Here is a 26,113-nt window from a genome sequence, read left to right as displayed (position 1 = left end):
GTCATAGCCGCGGCAGGGGGTTCACGGCACGTTTCACGCGATGGGAGAATCAACCTAACGGAAACAACAACGGAACCCCCTATGCGTCGCATCTACACAGGGGTTCCCGCGAGGGGAGGTGGAAGTAATTTTTTTAGCTCTACATGACGGTGAGCCTTGTAGCCGAGGGGCGAATGCTGTCAGGGTCCCTTTAACCACTACTCTACGCCAACGCAACGAGGAACAAGGCGTTTGAGGTACTTTACACGCGAACCAAACGGCGCCAAGAGAAAAAAAAAACCACAAAGAACAAGAGTATGCACCCTTCGTGACGGCACAGGGTGTACCTCAGAAAACACAAAAAAATGCTCGCTTCTAGTTTCGATCCGAGGAATGGAAGTATGGCGCTGTGCACGTGATTCACTAGATGGCGCAAGCAAGCCCAGGATGCGTAGTTCGAACCTTAGGTGTAGAAATGCATCGCATGACTGGAGTGACGAGACTGCCGGCACTTCCATACGGAATCTTAATCGTTCGCAGTAGACTCGCTTTCACGCTTTCGCATTCCCACCTCAAACCAACGTGCTCAAGGAGCCTCTGAAACTTTTAGCAGCGGAGCTGTTTAACCCGGCCGTAAGTTGTCCAACGCGAACAGAAAACCTCCAATTGGAAAGAAACAAACGTGTCCCTTGGTGGGAATCGAACCTGGGTCCCTCGCATTCTGAAACCGGCATCTGTCCGATTGAGCGGTAATAGCGATTTGTTTCTCTAATGCATGTGAATTTTATACACATTCAGACATGTATATTGACACACAATATAAAAACCAACAGCCAGCAAAGTGTAAGAATATCAGTCTAACAAAGATCGGCAGCATTTCTAAACTCAGGCAAGCAGACGCACGCATCCCAAAGATGCAGCCACTCCGGTGAATCACACTGCGCCGCATAAACGGTCCGCACTAACGCTGCGTGTTCCCGAAAAATCCACTTGGTTGGTCTAGTAGGTTCCGTATGCCGATCAATCATGCGGCGCTCCCACAAGCTAAACAATCCTAGCAAAACAAAAACGTCACAAGGAACCCGATTAACATCTTTAAATGGCAAGAAGCGAATGGTGTACAGGGGGATGTCAATGTCCCTGTTTAGTTTCAGTTGCAAAACGTCCCAGAAAAATATTGCGTCATGGCACAGCCCAAAACAACGGTCGATAGTCTCTGATGGTTGCACAAGTGGCAATTGCCTGACCAAGGATCGACATCCCTTTTTTGCGCAGCCATATTTTAATTGGAAGGGTGACTTAAAGAAAAACGTTGCGCTGCTGAGCATGAGGTCGCGGGTTCGATTCCCGACAGTGGCGGTCGCTTTTCTTATGGAAGCAAAAAGCAAAAACGCCCGCGTGTACGAGTTTTCGGCGCACGTTAAAGATCCCCAGGTGGTCAAAATTAATCCGGAGCCCTCCACTACGGCGCGCCTCATCGCCTGCGTTGCTTCGGCGCGTTAAATCCTACAATCAATCAAATCAATAAAGAAAAACTTTTGGCGTTTGGCGGCACGCACATACTATTGAGAGAGAGAGAGAGAGAGAGAGAGAGAGAGAGAGAGAGAGAGAGAGAGAGAGAGAGAGAGAGAGAGAGAGAGAGAGAGAGAGAGAGAGAGAGAGAGAAACTTCGCTAATAGCAGACATCGGGAAGTGTTACTGTATCAGATCACGAAACGTGGCGGGAAGGATGGAATGGAGGGTGGGACGCTAAGGCAAGCTGGTTGCGATTCAGTTAGGGTCCTTAGTTCTTTTGTTTTGATTTTCTGAATTCGGCAATAAAAATCGGGATTAAGAATGATGTTGCAAGGCTAGCGTGAAATCGAGCTTTTTATTACAATCTCTCAGAAATTTAAGTTTAATTTTAGTTAATACCAAAATAATATAATAGCAGCAGTAAAACCACTTTATACGTCATACATTTAACACGGACAACGGCCACCGAAGAACTGGTAATCGTTTGTAATGCTTCAGGGCTTGTAACATCCTCGCTTGCAAGTCGTCGCTGTAGTAATTTTACAGCACAGGCCTGCGCCAATTTTCAATTAAGAAAACTGTGTCAGCGGGGCATTTCCTGAAACCGCACGAGATGAATATATCTTGGGTTCCTCATTTGTATTTTCGCAATTCTCTTTAAGCATGCAGACTCGAAACACAACTTCGAAGTTAATTTAGTACGGCGACAACGAAATGAAAGTCACAGCCGCCAGTTCTTTGGTGACGTTTTGGTCTGCATTTACGAATGCTCCCAAGCTCTTTGCATTGAGGCCAGCTTTTCAGAGGCGCAGCACCTTATGGGCTCGGTTTGTCGGCGTAGCCTTTCGCTGTCATCTCATGTCGTCACGGTAAATCAAGGTGTGGTAAAAAAACAGGTGTATAATGAATAAACCGGTTAAAAATAAGCTAACATGATTAATTTTAAGTTAAAGTACAGGAATTATCAGGATTTAATTGCATTAATAAAAGAAATTCGTTAAATTGCGTGTCAAAATCGGTTTCAAACGCAAGGTTTTCTCCTGTAAAGCATACCTCTTAGCATGCTGCGGCGTGTGACACGAAGACAACTTACGGCCAGTCTGCCTGTCATTTAATTGCTTAAATCCGGTTCAACGCAAGAGAGGGCGCCACCGTATCAGCGAGCGCGCGATCGCTCCTCCCACCGACGCTTCTCCGGTGCCCAATCAGTCCGCGCCGTGTGGAAAGAGGGAGACTTGCAATCTTTGAACACTGCATGCTTTGCCCCTCCACAGGTTTCACGTTAGTTAAGATGGCCTGGATTTTCTTTCCTGTCTGTTTTGTCTGAGGAGCCCCCTCTCAGTCTGCAGCCAGTTTTGGGGGAGAAATGCGGTTCTACCCGATACGTACAAACGTCTTTCGGGACACGAAACCGCATTTTGCGTGCCAACGAAAGGCTTCGTAATTAGAGACGGGGCATGAAAAAGAGTACAGAAAATGTTGCCACAACCAGGCTTCCAGGCCACTGATGTTTAGTGAAGACAGGAGAAGTTCCAAGGCAGGCAGGTGACGTGGACGGCGAGGCTCACCTTGCCGACAAAGCGAAACAAGAGGCAGTACATGCGTTGCAATCGCTTGACGGAGCCCCAAAGCCCACATGAGCGCCCGGCTCTGAACACAATAGCCAGTAGCCGGTATAGACGGGCGGGCTATTCTGCTTCAAACACTGCCCGATTCCTGCAGAGAGGGGACCAAGAGCTAGGCTCAGACGGCGTAAGCGAACCACATTCTACTCAAATACGATTCAATTGCGAAAATCGCTCCTCTTATGCACCTCCATTATCTACTTGGGTGCTTCACCGGTTCTACGAGCTGGCTTTAACTTTGTCCCCTTGTGCCTGTTCGTTTTTTTATTTCTGTTTTTTTCCCCTTATAGCGAGAGTACCCCCTCTACCCAAAGGCATCCGGGCATTTAGCTGTTACCGCTCTATTCTAGAAGCAAATGTTGGAAGTGGTAGCGTGCTTGGTACTGGGATTCCCTGCGGCTGGCAGCGCGGAGCCGCTGACTAAAAACTCAGTCGTTTCGCAATTGTACAAACATTCAGCGGCGGCGTCGCTAAGCGGCCGAAATATATTTCCGGCGCACCGGCATGCTCGTTCTCCCGCACTTCCCTGAAGAAATAAAGGAGGCATAAAATCTGAAAGCAAGAAATTCCGGACGTGGGGGGCGAAACGGGCGGCCGACACAGGTTTCTTGCGCGAGATTATTTACGTTTACAGGCACACAAAGAAAGCGTTTGTCCGCGAGGCATTTCACGGCGAGACGAGCGGCTCCGGAACGATAAAAGTCTGCCATCCCTGCGGCTCGTCCAGCGCGGCAGCGGCGGTGGCAGCAGCAAGGCTCGCTCCTGTGTTTTCGGCATGTTTATGGTCCATAAAAGCGAACAGTTCCGCACAAATTTTACGACTACCGCCAAAATATACGCGAAAATAATGGCCGCATGTGTGGACTGATCGCTTCGCGATAGCAATTATGTTCCTCAAACATTTTTTCCCTCTCCTCCCTCCGACTGCCACGCTTTCGGTTCGCATCCTGTTGCCGTGCACCGGCGTGTACTACGTGTACGCCCATTCGAGCACCGGTAGCTATTCCCCAAAACTGTACGGCCGGAGAAACTGGTGTACACATCACCCGAGACCGGCCCGGAGGCGGTGCTTTCGCGGAACGAGTTACGCAAGTTTCTGGCCATCTATCTCCAGTATTCTCGAACACGCAGACAACACGCATCGACGGGAGATTCTAACGGCGGTGTACGTTTTGTGCGCCGCCGAGAGGATTAGCTGGCCGGGCTGGAAGATGACCAGCAGGCACGATTTCCAAGTGACGACAGTGTGGCCTATTCATTCTATTTGCCGACTACATTTCCCTCCTGTGTTTTCTACCGGAAGAGGTAGATTAGCGCGATGAAATGCTATACTTAGCTGGCGAATGATGCTCCTTGAGCGAGCAGCGTTGCTGCCGTATCCAGCACGGTGAAAGAGGTAAACGTATGTTACCTCGCGTGGTTTTTTACCCCTGCTTAGTCCGCATGGACAACTGCAGGGCTTGTATACAACGTGCTCACACCGGCTCTGCCAACGGTGGTCACGCGATCGCCAGATATTCGGCTTGCAATGCCTTTAATATTGGGCTTCGCGCTTTGCATCCCGTCCCAGAGCCCACTTTTGAGGCGCCTTTTTTTTTTTCCTGCCTTCGAGTCTGCCGGCGATGTTCAGAAAAAAAATTGTGATCTTAGAAATAAGTCGGCCTTGTTTTATCTGTTGAACTTGAATGTGCATGTTCCTAGTTCGTGTGCTCCTTAGCTCGTTCGCTCTGTTGGACTCTTAGCTAGCATTTAGTGAAGTGGATGGCGGATAAATGTGCTACCCGGGCAACACTGCAGGCTGAGTTGTGTAGTGTACTGTAGCCGCGTTCTTTTCTTGTCCACCCACTGTTACACAGCGACGGCTGTTAGGAACACAATTCCCGGGTTTCTTGCCGTCTGCCACACGCGGCAAAACGAAGAGCACCGAGCGCTCTGCGAATGGCGCTGAAAAATTATCATGCGCGCTAAACCAACGGATAGCGCAGCTTGATCTTCAGCTACCTTTGAAAGTCGCCTTGGGTGACTTTCAAAGGTAGCTGGAACTCACTCTTTCGCAGAAATGATGCTGATGCACGTGGTGCACGCAGGGGAAAAAAGCGGGTGAGGATAGATGAAGCTACTGACTCTGCTTGCTTGCCACCAAATAGCAACAACCGACGAATATTTTTCCTCACATGCGACGCACGAAGCTTAATGCGTCTTCCAGGTCGGCCCTCATCACGGGCATCAGCCATTTTGCGGTGCGAATGAATGAAAATAAGAAAATGAAGAAAAAAGTGACAAGATTATGTAAAGCACGCCAGCTGCACCTCAAAGTATTGAAATTTTGGAGATATTTTTTGTTGTTGTTCTAGTTTATTTTTTTTTTTCTTAAAACCACACCCATTTCCTATTGTTTACAGGGTGTAACTTTCCCGAAATGCAATCTGTGGATGCGTTTATTGATTCCTGCCCATAATACCCGGAATACGTCATCGTCAATGTCTGCCCTACACACGCTCCGTACAGAGCACCTTTGTAAGCAGCTGCTGATATACGATGTTATTAGTGCTCATAAACGTAGCCCAACAGGCGAACGTTCAGTGGCCTGATTGGTCCAGTAACGGCGTGCTATGACCCTCATCAAAGAAGCTTAAAGATGAAGAATCATTCGTACACGTCTGAAATAGTTGAGATAAGTTTGGTAATCAAGAAAGGGACCGACAACAACCTTGGTCGCACAGAAACATGAAACAATGGTGTAATATTACGGCGTGACGTTCTGGAAACTAGAAGACATTTGCATTAAGCAAACTGAAATAGACTTCTCGGATAGTTGTTCCTAACAACAATGCGTAGTTAGGTTGAAGTAATTTTTTCTTATTTTGCGGAAACCCAAAGCCTTAGTTTATTTATTGAGCTCGGAGAGGGAGAAAACAGTACGCGCATTTTTTCGGGTTGTCTCTTGTACAACCACCAGGGATGCCGCTCGCTACGGTTATGCCATTTGATGCTGAGCCTCCTAAACGCTTGTCGCTTTTTTCTTATAATTGTTGCCTTCGTTTTGTTGAGACCCATTTTGAGCATTTGAGAGCGCAATCTTGGCGGACAGGAACTCCTGCGAATTGTCCAAAAATGATCACATTATTGTTTACACATCTAACCTCAACGTGATAAAATAGTTTTGCGACTCTTTTCCGGGACCTTCTTGAGTCTATGCTTTACAGAAGGTTTAATTCCAACAGTGCACAAGAATGACCAATCGATGCGACAAATGTAGTTGATTGAGCGGGTGGCCAGGTCAAACATGCAATTCAAACGTGCCATGTGCAGTGCGCCATGCAAAACGTTCCAATGAGTAAAGACAAAATGCAAGTTGTATTTATTTAAAATGCACAGATAAAGAAACATTTGCAACTTCACATATCAATAAAATAGCTCTTGTTATCAGTCTCCTTATTCGATATTCCATCATTTGCGGCGTTTGAAATGTTCCATTTTTCGGGTGTCCTACAAGTATTCGGTGTTGTATCAAAATGTACCTTGTGGTATCGCTGCGTTGCTGGCTGATAGACATGCTGTAGCCCCAAAACTAATCGTCCAGGAATCGGTATTTCCAGTATTGCGCATCGGCGGACGTCGAAGCCCTAATACGTTGTCTGGTTTGTTATCTGTCGCTCACGTTTACAGCGTTGTACATACACCTCTAAACGGCGTTGTGTGATTTGCAAAATATGACAATGAATAACTTCTGGTCTATTTTAATATCTTCTGCAGTCGTTTTTTGAATAGTACGGTTTAATCAGATTCGAGAATAGCACAGTTCGAACGCCCCAATTAAACAGAAACATGGACGCCGAGGTTACAGTGTCCAGTCAAAAGGCATGCTGGGTGCCGTCCTTCACCCAGTTTTCCTTCAGTGGTCATAGCGATTGGTCTTTTGCTCATGTTGCAGTGAAGCTTAACAAAAAATGCGACCGTTGTGATTCCGTTATAGAAAACGCAAAAAATTATGCAATAAGTCATCCTCCGTGCCCCAATCTACGAGTTCCAAAAAAAATGCAGTTAAGAAGGCGATAAGCAGGCTTGTGCCGTCGATGTGGTGGGAAGGTACATGAGCCCGAAACAACTTTAGGGTACACTGCAGCCAATCTGACCAAAGTCCATTGAGGGCACTTATGTGTCGTCCGCCACTACAAACTAGAAGACAAAAGAACAGCGTCCGGCCGGTATAGGCGATCTCGCGACGTATAGGGGTGATGGAAGTCTTTAGATTGCGCGGTGCACGCCATGGTTCGATCACCGCCGTTCTTGTCGCGTACTGGCTACGTGCGAGGAAGGGGGAGGCCCAGGCATCGCTGCGGTGGCTCAGAGGCCACGTGACAGTCGGACCCGCTGATTACGGGAGGACGCCTCCCGAGCGCTCTGCGCGAACGTTGGGAGACGACCGAGGGCCCGCCAAGTGGGGCGCGAAGAAGCGCGGTCTGCGCCCCGGGTCGATGCGGGGGGGTCGGCCGAAGAAGCGGGAGCACTCAATAGAAGGGTTGCCGCGTGCGGTTCGCGCCCGTAATGACACCGCCAGGCGAAAGAACAGAGCGATGATAAACGACGCATGTTCGCCCTTTGGCTCGGAGTGGGGGCCCTCCGGCCTGCGCGCTACGTAGCACTTCCGCAAGGTTGTTCCCAGGGCCGAAGCGCAACGCGTGCCTGGCTCAGGTGAGTAACGGCACCAGCGACGCTGGCAGCAGAGTTCGAGAGACCTGTGGTCAGTTGGCGCGTCCTTCTCAACCGCGCAAAGGAGAGAGAGAGAGAGAAGCAACGGCTGCTGGTTTCGCGGTTGTTGCCAGCTCTACGGTTAATATTAATCACAGAGGTCGTTTCGAAGCATATATACCTCTGGCTTGAAAATCACCAAACGAGTTTCACACACGCAGTAATTTCGGCCAGTTCTTCGCTATATGTACATACGTCGAGGCTGCGGACACACCTGTAAACAGGGGGTGAGCCTTTGTGAAGTAAATTATTCACATTATATACATAAAAATAAATTGCCAATGATTGAACTACATAAAATTGCCATCCGTGAACGCGGGTATTGTTCCCCGCAGGTTATAGAAGAAAATCCAGCATGATAATAAATTTTACAAACATTGTTTGTCTTTTTCCTGTAGTTTGAGCGCCTTCACTGAATGTAATTCGAAACAATAAGCAAAGCTGAGTGGCGCATGGCTTGACACTTGACACTAAATGATGTGCTACAAAAATGGGAATTAATTAATCCTATTTTCCCGCCCTCTCGTGCTAAAGGCAACGTAACTCGGTATGCTTCACAAATATTTTAACAACTAGCATAACACGCCTTCTTTACATCAACGATATGTAATCTTCCTTCCGTGGCGAAAATCACGCATTGTGTTTACAATAAAAAAAAGTATGGGCAGAATAATTGCAACCTTTCGCGCTAATTCGGAGACTGCTACAAGTGTATCTTGATGCCTCCAACCTGTCACATTAAAGTGACAACGAAGGCAGCATAAATCCTTATTATTGTATGAAAGAACTAACCCTTTAAAACTCGTTCAACTCTATTCCAGCCAGAGTTACTGGATATAGACAGTTGCGAAACTCCCCATAGGCCCCATGTATCGACAGCCGGTCTTCGGTTGCCCCTCTGCGCCGGGGCAAGCAACGAGAGCTTCGCCGCTGCGACATTCCACAATAAAACACAATAAAAACAACGTACTCTACTCTCGCTACCAGACCACTCCTCGGTGGTGATCTCTGCCTGCGCCCTCAAGCGTATTTTTTTTCTTTTTTTTTCTTTTTTTTTTTGTCTTTCCCGGCATGGCGGCTTCTTGTCGCGTATGTGCGGTCGTCGCTTTTCAGCAGCGGCGGGTTAACCAACGGATCGCCAGCGATGCGACATGGTGAGTGTGGTGAGTACATACGACCAGTTTGTTACGATTCAATGCTTTTAATACCTCTACGCTTCCTTCTTTGCTGTCCCGCCCGAGACTGTTGTCGCGAGGTTTCACACTCGAACCGCGAGGACAAATTAAACGGACGAACATTGTAAATTTACCGCAGCATCTAGTGACTGTTAGAATCCGTTGACATTAGCTGTTAATAGTGCCAGCCTTTGGTGTTTCGCGGACAAGCTGGTTGCCCAACCTGAATGCAAACGAATGAAAACGCAGCACACATTAGGCAGCCAGCGACGCGGATGCGACAACTGGCTGCCTTGGCATTTAATTACAGCAAAATGTTTGCACCAAGAAAATTGATGAGCTATAGCGATCGCCAATCATCACGTTAAAACCACATTCTCGCAATCTGTGTTCCTTAACTGAAAGGTACAAACGTTGCTTTGTACATTGTTCGCGACCCTGTTTCGTCTCACTTTCTCTCGCAGCTTTTTTCAGTCTCTCGCAGGGCATATTGTCGCGGCATTAGTTTAGTATGCACTCGTACGGCTAAAGTCAAGCCTAGGGATTGTCACGCGATGAAAGACTTCGCAACCCCTTTGGCTCTTACTCGGAAATAATGTTGGGGCGTTGCTATACCCAGCACACAACAAAACAGAGTACAGTGCATGTGCCACACACTTGTCTGTAACAGCGAGCCTCTGAAAACGGCGGAAACAATCTTTTACAAAAACTGTGAGGCCAAAAGTGGTCGGTAAGATTTAAGAACGCCATGCCATAGTAGTTTTCTTTATATTCTTTTCGGGCGAGGAAGGATGAGGCTTAAAGTACGACAGTTGTGTTATAGATAAGTGTGTTGCTCTAGTACATACTATATCACCGGTGGGTAAGGAGCTAGGGATAAAGGAGTGACAAAGAGGGAAAGGAAAACTGTTCAAGTTGGCTATCATTTTTGACAAGTGACTTTAAGGTACCCTCAACATTTTTGAAAGTACAAGGGCAGTCTCACCAAAACTGATTTAATGTGACGGGTTGGCCTAGTTGATATTCCATTGCTCGAACAGTGGAGGGCAATAAAATGGACAGGGGCTGTGAAAGGACAACACAAGTGCGCTACTACAACTGCAGTTTATTATACAGACACTCTTTTTAAAAACAAGCTAAGGACAAATAAAACTGTGCAGAAAGAAAAAGAACAAATAAAGGGGTAATCACGTGTGATTAATTCTGCACGCTCAGACACCCGTCAACCCATGCGCCATCTACAAAATTGAATTTCAATTCAATTTCTCTGCCTGATGGTGCAAGTGATACACACCGATACACCTGTCTATGCAGTCTTGAGTATTTGCTGCTTCTACTTTTTATTTTTTTAATTGTTGAAGTTTGCTAATCGGCATAAAAACTACTTCCCTACTGTGCCGATCGCTCGATCGACTGCAGCGGGTGGAGCTGAGATTGGGTAAACCATTCAGACATCATGGGACCCACTGCAGTGGCTATGGTGTTGTGCTGCTGAGCCCAAGGACGCGAATTCGATTCCCGGCCATGGCGGCTGCATTTCGGATGGAGGCGGAAAGCAAAAACGCCCGTACGCTAAAGATCCCCAGGTGGTCAAAATTAATCCCGAGCCCTCCACTACAGTGTGCCTTTAGCGAAGGTGTAGCTTTGGCACAAACCCCACAAACAATTATTCAAGCATTGTACCAGGTGAAGAAAAAATAACGTAAAAAGGTAAATAAGTTTGCATTGTTTTCCTTTCATGCAAATAAATTAAACGTGCTGCTGGTCATAGCAGAAATTTTAGGGTTCAGTTTTTTAGTATGAAGGCCTCTGGTACTAGTGCTCCCTTTAGTACGTGTGATCAAATGCTGTGTGCTGGCCACCAGACCCACCCGCAGCTTGGAGAACATCTTCTACAGCCTTCTGCTCAGTTATTGTTGGCTTGGCCATTTTTCCGGGTGCAGCATGATTAGGCTTCCGTTTCGTAGAAACAAATCTGAGCTTTTTTTGTTTCTTGGAGTATTTGCCACCGGATGGTGCACCTAAGAGCTGCTTGAGAAGTAGTGCGCGTGTGTGTGTGTGCGCGAGTGTTGAGTCATGCAAATCAGTTGTAATGTAAACTCAAGGGTAGGCATGCAGGTGAGAGTGTTATTTGGTGTGTTAAACCCGAAATTAGACTGCTTATCCTTCCGGTTTATCAACCATTCTTTGGTGCTGTCTTCATGTGGCACCCAACTTGTGATTCCCATTATAGCTACTTGGGACCATAGCCAGATTTTTTTTTGGGGGGGGGGGGGGGGTATGGATTTTGGGAAGGAGGTAGTTTTCCCGAAACAACAGTAAGTATTGCTTACATGCTGCCTGGAAACGATTTCGGGAGGGGTTCAAACCCCCAAACTCCACCTCTGGGTACGGCCCCCAAACTCCACCTCTGGGTACGGCCCTGTAGCTACTGCATGTAATTCGGAGTTCAGCTGACCATCATCTGAAGTGAAACTTTGCTTCTTTTGCAGCTGACCATGGCCACGGTGACTGCGACACACTGGGCCATCTTTGGATGTGCAGAAAAATGGAGCAATAAATTTGTACGCTTTATTAACAAAATACTTCTGTTGAATGGTTACCTGTGTTACCAGAAAACTTTTCTTTGAGATTTATGGGCCGATCAAAATTCATCACATTGAGGTAATGGCAGGGCATTATTTTCTAGTACCAGGGTCCTTTCACCTGACTGTGGTTCCCAAGAAAGACACGGGGTCCCTGGAAAACCACACCTTTACTTGAAGTCCCGTTCCCCCAAGGTCCGATCATCAGCAGGTCACGCTGTGCACACCTAGTCCAGCACTGTTGGCCATGTTCTAATCCAGGCCATGTGATGCCACATCTTCGTCTTCCCCTGGGACATATCCCGTGGGATTGACCACCGCCACCGTTGTCCGGTTACCACAATTTGAAACGACGCGCAAGGAGCAGTATAACGGATGAGCAGTTGTGCACAAGCAAATTACATAGGCAAAGTTACACATGCCGTGATCCACGGCTAGTCATCATTTGTCTGGCTGAAGTGCAGAATAAATGTCTTTCCATTTCTGACCATTTTGGTGTTGCCATGTCACTTCCTCAGCAAGTGTGACAGGTCATGCGCGGCAACAAAATGAGCCATAATGGAGTAAGGGATACAACAGGAGTTGCAAGTTATTTGTTTTCATAACGTTACTATTAGTAGACTACCTATAACAAAGCTACCTTTCAGTTCTTATGAGGTTTCACTGTAAATGCCACGAAAAAGTAAATCCCTGTTAGTCCATGAAGAAAAAATGAATGTTTGGTTCATTGGAATGACTGCCTCATTAGTATGACACTGGCACGCATTATGGGACGCAGTGCAACTGGCTGAGGCCAGCAAAAGCAAGCGCAAGTTGTTAGGCAGGGCTTATGAGCTTGAAAAACAAGTTTTTTTTTTTCATTTTATCATAGTAAGAATCGGGAGAACAATGGAACTCTCAACACTGGCCGATTGGCGTAAGCGACATCGTCTTGCATGACCCTATTTCTTGAGCATACCCTATATTTCACGAAACGATTACTACATGCTGTAACAAAGACAAGCCAGAAATACAAGCCAGGTGCACATACGCTCAAAAACAAAGTGAGTATGGACAGTGGGCCTGAGTTAAGGTCTGAGTGGTATTCATGCGCCATCTAGAGGACCAGCGGTAAACGAAGAAATGAAATTATAAGGCATTTATTTTGCCACAGGGCATAGATGAGGGAGTAGGAGTTGATGATGACAAAAGTTAATTGAACATGAAAATGTTCACTTCGCAGATGAAGTCCAAGAGAGAATGATGATGAGGCCCATGTATCCATGTAGTGTATGCAGTTGCGTCGCCTACGCGGAGGCCTGTCACCGCAAGATTTTGCATCCTTGTCGGATGCAAGGCAAGGTTTCCCCATCTGCTGCAGCCCTGGGTAACGTGCTCAACATTCATTTCAAATGCCTGCCCTGGATACATCATCGCTGACATCACAAGAGACATATTTAGCGAGAGGATTGAAACTTTGGCTTAAATTGTGTAATCTCTTAATGAATAAAGCATTATTCGCTGCTTGGCAAGCAGTAGGGGCTCTATAAGACACCCAATGTTGTGAGTGAAACTGGTATTTTGTCCTAATGGCCCCTTTAACGTGAATAAGAGGTTTGCTCTACAACAGGATTTGTAGCAACTGCGAAACTTAGCAAAGAACTGCAATGTTGTGGCACAGCAGATAAGACGAACCATGGTTGAAGGTTATGAGCGATCTATTTGCATCATTTACAAAATGGCCATGAGAGAGTCAGTGCTGGCTTCGCCCCCACACAGCTTCTCCCTCGTCATTGTCATCAATGGTCAGCCATGGGAATTGTCCACCATGCCCCGTGACAGAATGGCACCTGGAAAAATCAAGGAATGGTCAGGGTTACTCATTAAAGGCCAACGGTACTCACATTTCAGCTCGGCCAGATTTATCAATTTGTAGTAAGTACCACCCAACGCCGCCTGTATAAACATTGCTTGACACGTCGCGTGCTTTTCAATAGGAAGGGTAGGGACGCTTAGTTCAGCCACTCATCCGCTATGTGGTGCGCGCCGGCGGACATTTCTCCTTACGTCGCTGCTCTGGAGTCGCAAACGCCGCACCCACTTTTGACGCATGTCTGTCGGCTTGCCTGTTGGCTTTCAAGACCCGTTTCGGTCACATCTTAGGCGCGACGGGGTGATAGTTCTGGGGCGCGCTGGGGATCTCGTTCAACATGTTGCTCGCTTTATACTTGCGGCATTTTTCCAAAGATAACTGACGGAGGAGGAACTGAAATATATGTGTAAGAACATATTAATTGTCAGGTAGATCAATAGTGAACAGAAAAACTATATTTTAGGAAGGTGCAGCCATTATTTTACTGATGTTTTTTTCTCTCTGGAGGATTTAGGGAGGAAAAAATTGCCTGCACATTTTTCATTCAGGCGCTCGCTTCCACCATTACTTTCGAAAAATATTACGTGCTTGTAAAGTTTAGAAGATTATAGAAAAAAAGGATAAGCAGCTGAGGGTTCCGCCACGCTGTCCGGACGCCTCTACAGTACAGTCCTCAATTTTAAAAGTGCATACCGATGCGGAGTGCGAACAGCGGGGAGAAAACAAGACCGAAATGCGGAGGGGACAGAGGGGGGTATGCCCCACTCAGAAAATTTCGGGGCCCGTGATTCAAGTAAATAAGAGCGCAAAGCTGGCACCAGCCTGCGGCAGCACAAGTGATTTTGCTCCGAGGCAAAGGCGGTTTTATCAGGGACAGACCAAGACAGACAGGCATGGTGAAAAACAAGGCGTAGGAGCGCCACCTGGGGAACCCTAAACAAACTTTAAACTATTTTGCATAGTTTCCGAGAAGCGGTGCTGGCGGGCGGACATGAAAGCACAAAGGAAGGCTACGGAGCGGGGAAGGGTAGGAGAGAGCAACATGAGAGTGGCTGTTTGGCCATTTTTTCGCTCACGTGTTAGGCAGTAATCATACAGGCGGCGCTGGTACCACCAAATCAGCTGGGACACTAGTGGTGGCCCCGCGAAACGCTTTGTTAATCAGTCGGAAGAAAGCTCCGCGTCAGACCACGCTACACCTGCCAGCGCATCACAAACAGCCATGACGCGCCTGTTATGCTCCAGCCGACGGGGCTTCTTTCTCCAGCCAGCCACGCAACTGGAGAACCAGTCGAGCTCTGCTGTGAACACTTCACCTATTTGCTGCCCCATGCGCACGCAGAACTTGCGCGCTGGGCAGCCGCAACATCACTCCAATGGCTGCGCTCTTCTCGATTTTGGTTTCAAAATCGACGATTTTTGCTGACCGCTTGCGGCTTCCACGCAAGCATTTCAGCTGTTGTATTTTCATCTCACTTTCTTTTTCAGAAGACCATACAGGAATATCGTTTTCAAGAGGTTGAAATTTTAGTGCAGTTGGCCTTTAAGAAAAAATTATTTTGGTAAGGGTAGTTTGCAAATTTTAACACTGCATAATTAGTGTTTACTCTATTGCTAAGTTCCAAGCACATTTGCAGCATTGTTGAAAACATTTATTAAAATAAGGGGAAGGGGAAACAGAAAAAGAAGCAGTGGGTGGTTATTCCAGTCCCATAGGTGGTAGCCTGCGTGCATTCACAGCTGTACTGCCCTGGGAGATCATCAACTCACTGTCTGAGCAAGTTGCTGTGCAGCAAGCCCTTCCACTGCTTTGAGGAGGGGGAGAGAGGGAGTTTGTGGGAGAGCCATGCCAGGTGGGGTGTAGTGTGAGGGGGTATTGAGGTAGTAACAGCAATTGTTGTGTTAGATGAAATCCTGTGAAGTTTGCGCAAAGGTGGTGATAGTGAGCGTGGGTTTAACAATCGTTTTAGATACACCCATCTGCCATGGAAAAAGAGTGGGGGGGTGGGGGGAAGAGAGGTGGGAGGCCCGGCAGAGGTAAACATTCTTAGCTTGGAGAAAAGGTACAGGATGGGACAGTCTTGGTGCAGGGTGTAAATGCCTTGAATGCAAGGTCACAGAGCACGTGCCACATTATTCCAATGAAGAGATGCATGGGCAGGGACAATGACAGTCTAGGGCCACTGAAAGGAAATGGTCGCTGTGAAAGTCCCAAGGAAAAGCACCCGCATGCTGCCTGCAAGTTTGTGAGTACGCTAATACAGGAGGAAGAGCCAATGCAATGGCTGCCGCTTCGGCTGGGTCTCGAAGATGGTGAGGAGTCGAGGAATAGGAAGAGTTACACCACTGGCATGGATGGCTTTTCCACATTACACCAGAGCTGTGCAGAACAGCCCTAAATATGTGGGTAAGTTTCAAAAAAAAAAAAAGCAGTAACTGTGAATTGTTTTTTTGATCACGCACGCCAGGCACAGAAGTGCCGTCTTTCTTCCGTTACCCCTCCTGGCTACCTGGCTCTGGCTCCCCCGATGCCTCGCTCTGCGGAAGTATTCGTCAACAAAGCTAGGGCCAACGCAGCTCTCACACCCCACATCACTAGAAAATGGATTTACCCAACGGGATCTCCACCTGTCCCCATTGCCGGATGACCGTATTCGCCACCCTTGACCAACACCACAACGAATGTGATGCATTGTGCGGAAGAAGCAGGACATGGAATATTATTGGGGCTCTTCGATCGAGTGTGAAACCTCGCGACAACAGTCTCGGGGCGGGACAGCAAAGAAGGAAGCGTAGAGGTATTAAAAGCATTGAATCGTAACAAACTGGTCGTATGTATTTCACCACACTCACCATGTCGCATCGCTGGCGATCCGTTGGTTAACCGGCCGCTGCTGAAAAACGACGACTGCACCTACGCTACAACACAGCCGCCATCACGCCAATTCGAGAGAAAAAAAAAAGAAAAAGAAAAAAAAAGTACGCTTGAGGGCGCAGAGATCACGACCGAGCAGTGGTCTGGTAGCGAGAGTAGACTACGTTGTTTTTATTGTGTTTTATTGTGGAATGTCGCAGCGGCGAAGCTCTCGTGGGCAAGCACGGGGCAAGTTGACTAGCCTGTCGTCTGTCGGCAGGACGTTGAAGCAGTACTCAAGTGCTTGCGGCTGCTGCCGTAAGTCATAAAAAGAAAAGCCATAAAAACACAAGTAGATTTTACGTAATTATTATGTTTTAATTTAAAAAGCAATCTTTATTTTACAGAAGAATTTTAAATAATAATAGTTTAGCAAAGTTCCGTTTTTATCTCCAAGGTGCCGCGCGCGTCGACTTGCCCCTCAGCTTCTACGGAGTGGGGGGGCTAGCGCCGCCCGGATTCTGAAGCGGAGTTTCGCAACTGTCTATATTGAGTAACTCTGATTCCAGCATTGAAAGACGTTTTTTTTTTTTTTGTTTCAAAGAAGAGAAACATCACTAATATTAACAAACTTTCCAATTTCCCGTTGCCCTACGCCAGCAGTGACGTCACTGGAGAGGTACCAAAGCTTGGTTATCAGCGTGCTAACTGCAGGCAGTGCTAAATCGCTAAACCTCACTGTCATGTTTATTCGCCGTAGCTTTTGCCGATGGCCGCGAATCGTACAAACCCGTTCCTGTGACGTTACAGAGGAAGTATTTTGTGTATCTATCGCCACTTCTTCATCGGGCTGCCCGAGTAATCATTGTTCGGAGCTCGTGTTAAAGTATCCGGTATTTTTATTCTGACGTGGCCTTGTTTGGAATGAACGAAACTTGTATTTTGTCTCAACAGACCCTTTGAAGTGGGGAATCCACAAACCCAGTACACACCTTGTACGTACACACCCGAGCCGGTAGCACAGCCCGTACCACGTCTGCATCCTGAGAATCTCCTTCCGGCCGCTGCCTTGGGTGAACGGACGCCCCCTCAGATACTACTCTTTCACCCGACACGCTGCAAGCGCGCCGTGCATCCCCTGACAAAGTCCCAGTGCACGTGGCGGCATTTATTTGAGGGTATTGTGCCTGCACCGCGCACGGAAGTCAACTGTGCTAAGAGATAATATTTTAGTTTGGTACTGAAAATCAAACCTAAACGGTGAAAATGCAAGCTTTGTTATTATCCCTCCTCGCTTTTATCAAATAACTGAATTCATAGGTAGTACTGAAACTAGATTTCGTAGCATTTTTTTTTTGAAGTACGTGTTTGTGTAAACTTTGATATCGTGGTGTCACCTTTGCCTCAGAACAAACAATGATCATTAATCGGGAAGAAAGTAATGCTTGTGTATAATAAGCCTCAGGCTTATAATATTTGGTAATATTGCCCAATAAACGTTACAACAACAACACTTCCCAATTTAAAAAAGTGTGGTTTACGTTTCTGTCGCAGTTCATTATCTCTGTTAAGGATACATCGAGTGTTTCGAAGCGTTAGCCATTCGTAATTTTGGTTCCCCGTATAATTTACGTTTTTGGTTTTACAGTCGTAGATAGCAACCTCGGTGTTTGTAGCGTTGTTTTAGAGTATTGAATTTAATGGGAATGTTGCTTGAGAAAACATTCAAAGCTAATCTGAATTTTTTGTTACACAAACCACGAATAATTTACGTTTTTGGTTTTACAGTGCATGGTAGATAACAACCTTGGTATTTGTAGGGTTGTTTTAGAGTATTGAGTTTAAAGGTAATGTTGCTTGAGAAAACAGCCAAAGCTAATCTGAATTTTTTTTAAACAAACTACGAGTACATTAGCATCTAAAAGGGCGGGTAACAGCACGCCGCTCTCACCTCAGTTCCGAACAGGTGGGGGAAAGAGCTTAGAAGCACTCAGCGCAGCCGGGCTTGCAAAGAGCTAAACGCAACGCAAACCACCTCCTCAGGACACCTACAAGCAAATACTCACCCGAGCCTCCGCAGGTACAGCCTCATGTAGCCTGGAAAATACCGCTCACATTGCCTAACCTGCGGCAGCACTCCCACAATATACCACATCACCTGGAAGTGCAGAAGCAATTGGCGTGTCAGAGACAACCACATCGAGGAAAAATTGAACTATGGGAGGCAGCCTTGGCCAGCTCGAGCCTGCAAGACCAGCTCTATCTGGTGAACCTGGTCCGGCAAAAGGCCAGGCTCAGTGTGCCCTGGACTAGGGACCCCATCCATCAGCGACAACGAAAGTCATCTGCTTTAAATGTTCATTCATTCATTCATTCATTCATTCATTCATTCATTCATTCACGAGCACATTGAGACCGGGGAATCCAGTTATTACTGTTTATTTATTTATTTATTTATTTATTTATTTATTTATTTATTTATTTATTTATTTATTTATTTATTTATTTATTTATTTAAAGTTCTCACCAACAGTGCTGGGCCTTCTCGCGCGATGCACTGTGTACATGAGGACTATAAGGCAAAGAAACAGACAACATACAATGAAGGATAGTAAATCGAAAATAGGTACAAACGATTGTGTAGAAATATACAAGACTTCAGTGTGAACAAGAAGTACAGAAGTAGTTTTCTGAAGAACAAGAGCTCGGAGGTCGGGTTCAGAGTATGGATGAGTTAACAAGCATAAGCAGGTGGCCCTTTGGTGTAAGACACACAAGAACAGCGGGTAAAGTGCAGATGCGACCACAGCACTCGGGTAGCCTGACTTTAAACCGGCCCGACTAGAGAGAAAACACGTACTCAGTTTAAGAAAAACTGATTTTGGGGAATGGGGGTAGGGTAGGATAAATGTTGACATTCGAAATAATTCAGGCATGTTTGTTGTTGTTGTTGTTGCCGGTTGTAATGAGTGCCCTGACGAATCAAGCAGCAGCAGGCAATAAGCAAAGTTAAGCACTGGAATGTAAGTAGAACCCTCGTTAAGTACAGCGCAACAATGCAACGCTCATGTCTTACTTGGAGCGGGGCCTCCCTTGATTAGTCTACGTCTTCACACTTCATCTGAGGCGTTCCAGTAAAACTGCGGCAAACGCTTGTTCCGGCCAAAAATCTCGAAGGTCATACTGCGCAGCGCAGCTCAAATTTATTTCGGCCGAGTACTAAATGCCGTTTCTTTTCTTTTCCTCTGAATAGCAGGAAGGGGGGGGGGGGGGGGGGGGACACCAGAAATATTTTCGTGCAGTCGGCAAGTGTGCTTGCCGAGCCTTCAGCGTCGTAATCATGAAGGCAGCAGCGATCATCGGAGCGGACAGACACTGAGATTCGCTGGAGAGAACTTAGCGCGGCTACGTTTTGGTTGACCGCATTACCGAACGGATGCTCGCGAAAAAGCACTCCCGAAGAGTGGACGACACTACAGCTGTGGTCCTCGGTTATATCCCTCGCTTTCTTGACGCCCATGAGCCGTTAACGCGTAGAAAAACAACGGCGGCTACGACAGGCGAGTAAAAATAAGGGGCCAAAAATGGCGAAGACGTCATCCACGCCTTGTACAGGAGGAAACAGTAGAAGGGCGTCCCAAAACTTTTTTTCTGCCCTCGTGGAAACAATCAGAAAACGCACGAAGCTGTGTAATCTTGAGAAAAGCTCGACCAACCGAACGGAAGGCCTTTGTTTGTCTACCGCCTTTCGATCCTTTCCACTGACTTCTCGCTGCAGCAGAAAATGAAACTCGGTACAGCGTAGCCGAGCGAGGGGAAAAAAGAATAGAAAAAGAAACAAAGAAAAAATTGGGACCAAAATAAGGCGACAAAGACAGAAGACGACCTATTAGAGGGGTATCAAGGGGGAAAATGGGGTATGGGGAGAGGGAACGGTCGCTGTGAGAGCGGGCAGGAAACGGGGAATCCATTCGCAGCAAAAATAGATCGAAGCAAACTGAATAAGACGTGAAGGGGGCTCGCCACGCCGGCGCCGCACAGATCACTACACAAGGGCCAAGAAGGGGTACTTGCACTGCAACGAAATGACACCAAAGGGAGTTTGAGAGAAGCGAAAGGAGAATGGGAGGCGCAAAAAAGAAAGTAAACGCACGCTGGCTCCATCGTGCGCGGCTACAAAAAACGCAGAAGCGAAAGCTCTACGCCGGCTGCTCGCGAGGGAGTCCAGGGACAGGGAAGAGCAGCGGAGAACAATGACAAGACGGGGCGGAAGGGGTTTCTTTGGCGAAGAACGCCTTGACGAAGCGAAAAGTAAGCATGGCATAAACGCCACAAAGTAATCGGCTGTTTCGCTCCGCTGTGTCGCCGCCGCCGCTCTGGTCGGCCCCAAGTCGTGATGCTGCTTTGAGGCGGCCAAAGCGGTGCCTGGTCGGTTTGACGGAGCCCCGTGGTCGATGCGGTCAACGGGAAGACGAGCGGGACGGCCGCCCTCCGACGCAAGGACGGGGCCCGCAGCGCGTGTGGACCACTCATCACGAGTCATTAGTTCGCAGAGGGAAGGCCCCTGGCAGCCCGCCTGCTATCCCTCACTCGGGATGGTCGAGCGCAGAAAACCGAATGCTCTCTTGGCATGTTCGGACGTCGAAGCTTTCTCTCCACCCGAGCTCTGACGTTGAGGCATGATAAGCTAGACGAATGGCACAAGCACCGAGTCCGTCCTCTCGTCTTGCGTCCTCCGTGCAGTAAACATTGCACTCCGGTGCAGTGCGGATCTTAGAACAATGGTCGCGCTACAAGGCAGGCAGGCAGGCAGGCAGGCAGGCACGCACGCACGCACACACACACACATTGATTGATTGATTGATTGATTGATTGATTGATTGATTGATTGATTGATTGATTGATTGATTGATTGATTGATTGATTGATCGCAAAGTTTAACGCACCGAGGCAGCGCAGGCGATGAGGTACGTCGCAGTGGAGGGCTCCGGATTAATTTTGACCACCTGGAGATCTTTATCGCGCGCCGAAATCTCGTACACACGTGTTCTGCTACAGACTAACGGACAAAAAAGTTCGGAAAGCTAATGCGCAACCTTGTCCGTGATAGCGATCACTCCTAAGGCATAGCCACTCAGACTTCCCTCATAACTCGGCAGCCGAAAAAAAGGAGTAGCCGAAAGCATCGCTCCAGCCATTTCCTCTTGCGCGCTACACAGACCAGACGCGCAGGCATTTCGTGCGGGTGGCCTGTGCACCCTTTGCTTTTAAGAGCGATTGCTGCGAGCTGCGCCACCTTATCATGCAGACCGCGCGTGTAGGAGAGCCACGGCCGTGCCCTCTCGCACACGGCGCACAACATCCTCGTCTTCTTCTTCTCCTCCCTTTACGCTCGTAGCGCGCGTGCAGGAAAAAAAATAAACCTATTGCTTTCTTATGGGAAAGCAGCCAAGAGAGATTGGGCGTCCGGCTCGCTCCGTGCAAGAGCCTTTTATTTGGACCCTTCCAATAGGAAGCGTTTCTTTGTAGGGGTGGTGCGCTTTATGTAGTGAGGAAATTGTTTAGAATGGAATGGCGCGCACGAGCGTAGGCAGAGTAGCCAAGGTCTGCGAAATGCGCCAGTGGCTAGTCAAGAAAAGAGTCGCCTCGATCTTTGCATTAAAATGTTCACAGAAGAAAGAAACAACTTCCCAACATACGTAGCAATAACGCAGCCATGATGACTTAGCCTTAAAAAGTGACCCCCACAAAACATCGAGGTACTGGAAAATTGCGTCACCATCAGGTGCCGAAGGAAAAACAAATTGTCCGCACACATCCGCTTACTTCGCTGCAAATGTCGTCGACAGTCTTGTGCCACTGCTGCCAAGGGAATGCCTCTCTTTTCTCCATCGCCTACATGCCAAGCTTTTCCTCTCGTGTCTCGCTCTTCCCACGACAAACACAGGGGATGTGTGCTCCAGACAACTCATTTTTATCGCTTTTCACTGCTCGCACCGCCATCTACTGGATCATTTTGTTACTGTGGGACTTCTTGGAATACCACCGCGATGCACGAGCCACTGGCGCGAGCGCATTTTGTATTTGTGGGTCAAAACATCGTTTTCAACGGCTTTTATATTTCCTACCGCAAAAATCCAGCAGCCATGTATATTTAATTAAATAAACATTGCAAATACTACTTATGTATTGATGCTTTGCCTGAAATACGTCTAATGATTTCTTTTTTCCTGAACAATAGTGACAAGTATAAAAGTCTGTTTTCAGGATTAGTCGTTGGGAAAAGTTTTGCCTATATAAACCCCGCGTTCAAGTATTATTTTTCTCCTGGACTTTGAAGCTGAGCCGAGGCACAGAGAGGCAGGCAGGCAGACCAATATTTTCGGGTTTAAGTAGACCAATAAAGACTATAGTCTTTAAAAACTTGTTCTCCTGGTCCATCGCCGTACGGTACAGAATCGAACAAAAGCGATTCGGAAGCAAATGAGATATCTGTCAGCATATCCGGGAAAAAGTCGTATTTTTCCAAGTCAGCGTAGCTATTTGGGGTTCCGGAAGAAATGGCTGCAGTGAATTATGTAGGGCCTCAAAAAGTAACGTGGCGCCCTTTTTTTCTTGTACTGTCATAACACCATTTTGTATCTAAAGATGCCCTTACCGGTACTTATCGAGAGATTTTCGCCCCAATTATCTAAGTCGATCTACTCGTGTCTTCTGCAGTTGCTCGCTCCTTTGGTGCTCTTAAAATTTCATTTTTTACCGTCTGTCATCCCATTCTTTGTGGCGCTTACAGGCTTAGGAAGAGAAGTGCGATAACTTCAGGGATGAGAAAAAAGAAAGCGTTGAGCAGAGGGGGCCGTCGAATGCATTTTGCATTCTCAAGAAAACCAACCAACGCATGAAGTACACCTTAAAAGTACCTGGGTCAGCTTTGCCCAATAATACATATTTACTAATCACTGCGATAAAGTGGACAACACAGACCAATGAAGAGGCCCAGCTTGAAAAATGGCATAGAGGAAGGCCCAGCTTGAAAAATGGCATCGAGGGCATGATCGATGCAAGTATGACGTTTTGATTGCATGATGTCACAGCGCAGGTCTGATTTTTCAGTCGAATCGTATGACTGCCTTGTTATTCGTAAGATTTCCTCCTATGAATGCAGTTACTAGAATTCTGGGGGCGCTGTGAAAACGCAGACTACATGCCATTTTTAAGAGTGCACAGTAATTGAGAGGTGCTATATTCCGGTAATGCTCACGTGATGAAAAAAAAAAGCATGTATATACATGCCGAATTTTAAGTTCACAGCTGGAGGGATATGGACGTGCGTTTAATGGGTCAATCGGTCAGAGCCTGTTTATTTCTATACGTTGTTGTTGTATCGTTGTATCGCTTTTATTTCATATTTATTTACGTATCCATCTTGTCTACGTAGCATCACGTCACCCGCCACTTTAGTGTTTAATCCGCTTTGTGATCATATCTTTTCGAATCGATTCCTCAATTTTTTTCAAGTTGTGTCTTCGGTGGATAAAGACTGACCCTTTTTTTCTTTGGTGTAAAAAGGGCCACGCTCCTCTTCGTACTCCCATGTGAACAGTCTTGACGCTCCGCGTTTTGTGCCTGGGTTCAGACGCTAGTTGAAGTCTTTACAAGTACATTTAAAAGCCCGCTATCAAAGTGGAGGCGCGAGAAAACTGATGCGCCAGAGCGTGTACTCATGTACTTCGCTGTGAAAACAAACAAACGAAAGTTGCGGGAGAATGATCACGAATCCCGTGCAGCTACGTCGTTACGGGGCGCCGAGAGCTTCGAAACTCTAATCCCTGCGCTATTCCCCACCTCAGCGAATTCTTGAAAGCCTCCTCCTGGTCGAAGATCCTCGTTCCCTCATCCTCCTCTTAATTCCCGCAGGAGCGGAGAGGACGAATAGGCGAATACGATCGGACGAGAAAAAAGCAAAAATGGCCATCACGCAGCCGCGTCCGTCGGAGCCGTGGGGAGCATTAGGGGCGGGGTGGGAGGAGAGGGAAGCGGCGAGTATAGGCACGGAAGAGTTATTGGGATGGAGTGGACCTAAAGAGAGAAATCAGGACGCAGGAACAGACAGACGCTGGCGCGCGCGGTCGCGAGCGCGAGCTCGTTTTCGCGCAAACAGAGCGAAAGACGACGTCGTCTAGGGCAAGACAGCGGGCTGCTGTGGAGGAAGCGAGGGGAAGGGGAGAGTCGATCGCGTGTCGCTTATTGCCGAGGAGGAAGCCAGTAAAAAGGTGTGTTTGCGGAAGAGCTTTGGCTGCTCTAATGAAGGGGCTAATTAAGGAGACAAACGAGGCAGCTGGCACGCCCCCTAGTGGCGCCGCTTTGCCGCTTGGCTGCCCGAACTGAGCCTGGCAGACAGAGATTTCTTCCCGGCTTGATCGCTTCTTTTGCTGCGCCTTCCTTTTTCCGCGTTTGATTCGACTCCTTCGCTAAATCCACCCGGATCGTCACTGGCCGGCCACAGCTTCGAGGGCCTTAGCTTAACATGCGCGGCCCGTGCTTCTACTTTCCGTCTTGTGCCAAAACACACCCGTAGCACATCAACGAAATATTTTCTCTAGGCGTGTAAACAAACTACCAAACAACCTGTATTTCAGCACAAAAATAATTGTCATTATGGACACTAGCCGTGCAATCGCATGTTCATTGACCCACATTTCGTCGGTGTGCATGTATGTGTCTCGAAATGGCCCAGTGCTCTTGGGGTCTCGGTGTTGGGCACATAACGCGAACGCTTTCGCTTCCACGTGTTCTGTCATGACGGCTGCATCTAAACGAATTCAGAATGCGAAAGGCGGCCGCGTAATGATCCATCGCGACATATGAAGCGCAAACACGTGTTCTACATTAACACTGACTTTGTTCGCTGGACGCTGAAACTAATGGATTGCCAACCATGTCAGATATTCTATTAGATTCAACATTGATAGCGTGCCTGTAAAGCCGAAGGGCCGAACGAAATTCGCGACCAGCCTGGCGATAGGGGGCCGTGTCATGCTATAAATGGCTGAACCAAATAGATCTCAAGCTGATGTCGAAGTGCGCGGTTTCGGAGCTCTGGGGACCACGGAAATACATGCATTGAATGTACTGTCTTGAGCTTCAGTGGCACCAAGCTTTGCGCATGCGCCAGTGTAAGCGTACGCAAGTCAAATATGAAAGGTCGAAATAAAAATAAAGTAGATAAACGGTCCGCAAAGAGTCCGCGCGCAAGGAAAAAGAAAAGTCAGTAATTGAAGCACCGACAGTGGGGGACGTAAAAATGTAAGAAAAGCGTAGAAAAACGCGGCAAGGAAGACGATGTGCCAAAAAGCTGCCAGTCTGTCTGTGTCTTCACGCCTGCGAAAGGACGAGGGGTGCAGCCACCCTCCCGAACTGGCCTCCTCAATCTTTGTCGCATGGCTGCTAGTCGAAATGGCTTGTCGCTTTCTTCGCTGCGTATTCCTTCTCCTCCCCACGTCACGAACCTCTCATCCGCCTCCTGCCCGTGGCCGAGCTTCTTTTCGCTTGCAGTCTGCCGGGAGCCGTGTTTGTCTCTTGTCGCGTCTGTCTCACCCCGTACGCCACACCCCCTGCAGGGAAGACGTGTTCTGTACGTGCCTTCGATTCTTTGCTCCGACGGCGTTCAAACAGCGCCTTATCCAGACCTCCCCATCCAGCAGCCTACCATGGCCGGAAATTAGAAAACGATTACGTCACGTGACGAGCTGAGCATAAAGGGGAGGGGGGGGGGG

The 26,113-nt window shown here is 47.6% G+C and overlaps 2 long non-coding RNA genes across 2 annotated transcripts in view; both read left to right on the top strand.

The window, feature by feature from the left end:
* The window catches only part of LOC144169467 (uncharacterized), a 384,099-nt gene that overhangs the window by 98,000 nt on the left and 259,986 nt on the right, over window positions 1-26,113 (top strand). The gene's annotated exons all lie outside the window — the stretch shown is intronic.
* Window positions 8,931-12,118, top strand: LOC144169462 (uncharacterized). The gene is made up of 2 exons (XR_013322449.1): window positions 8,931-9,034; window positions 11,539-12,118. It is a non-coding gene; the product is annotated as an uncharacterized LOC144169462 (long non-coding RNA).

The sequence above is a fragment of the Haemaphysalis longicornis genome, unplaced genomic scaffold, assembly GCF_048455015.1.
Source record: "Haemaphysalis longicornis isolate Haplotype H1 unplaced genomic scaffold, Haemaphysalis longicornis Haplotype H1 scaffold_1, whole genome shotgun sequence".
NCBI classification, from domain to species: Eukaryota; Metazoa; Arthropoda; class Arachnida; order Ixodida; family Ixodidae; genus Haemaphysalis; species Haemaphysalis longicornis.
This window is presented reverse-complemented; position numbering and strand designations above follow the sequence as displayed.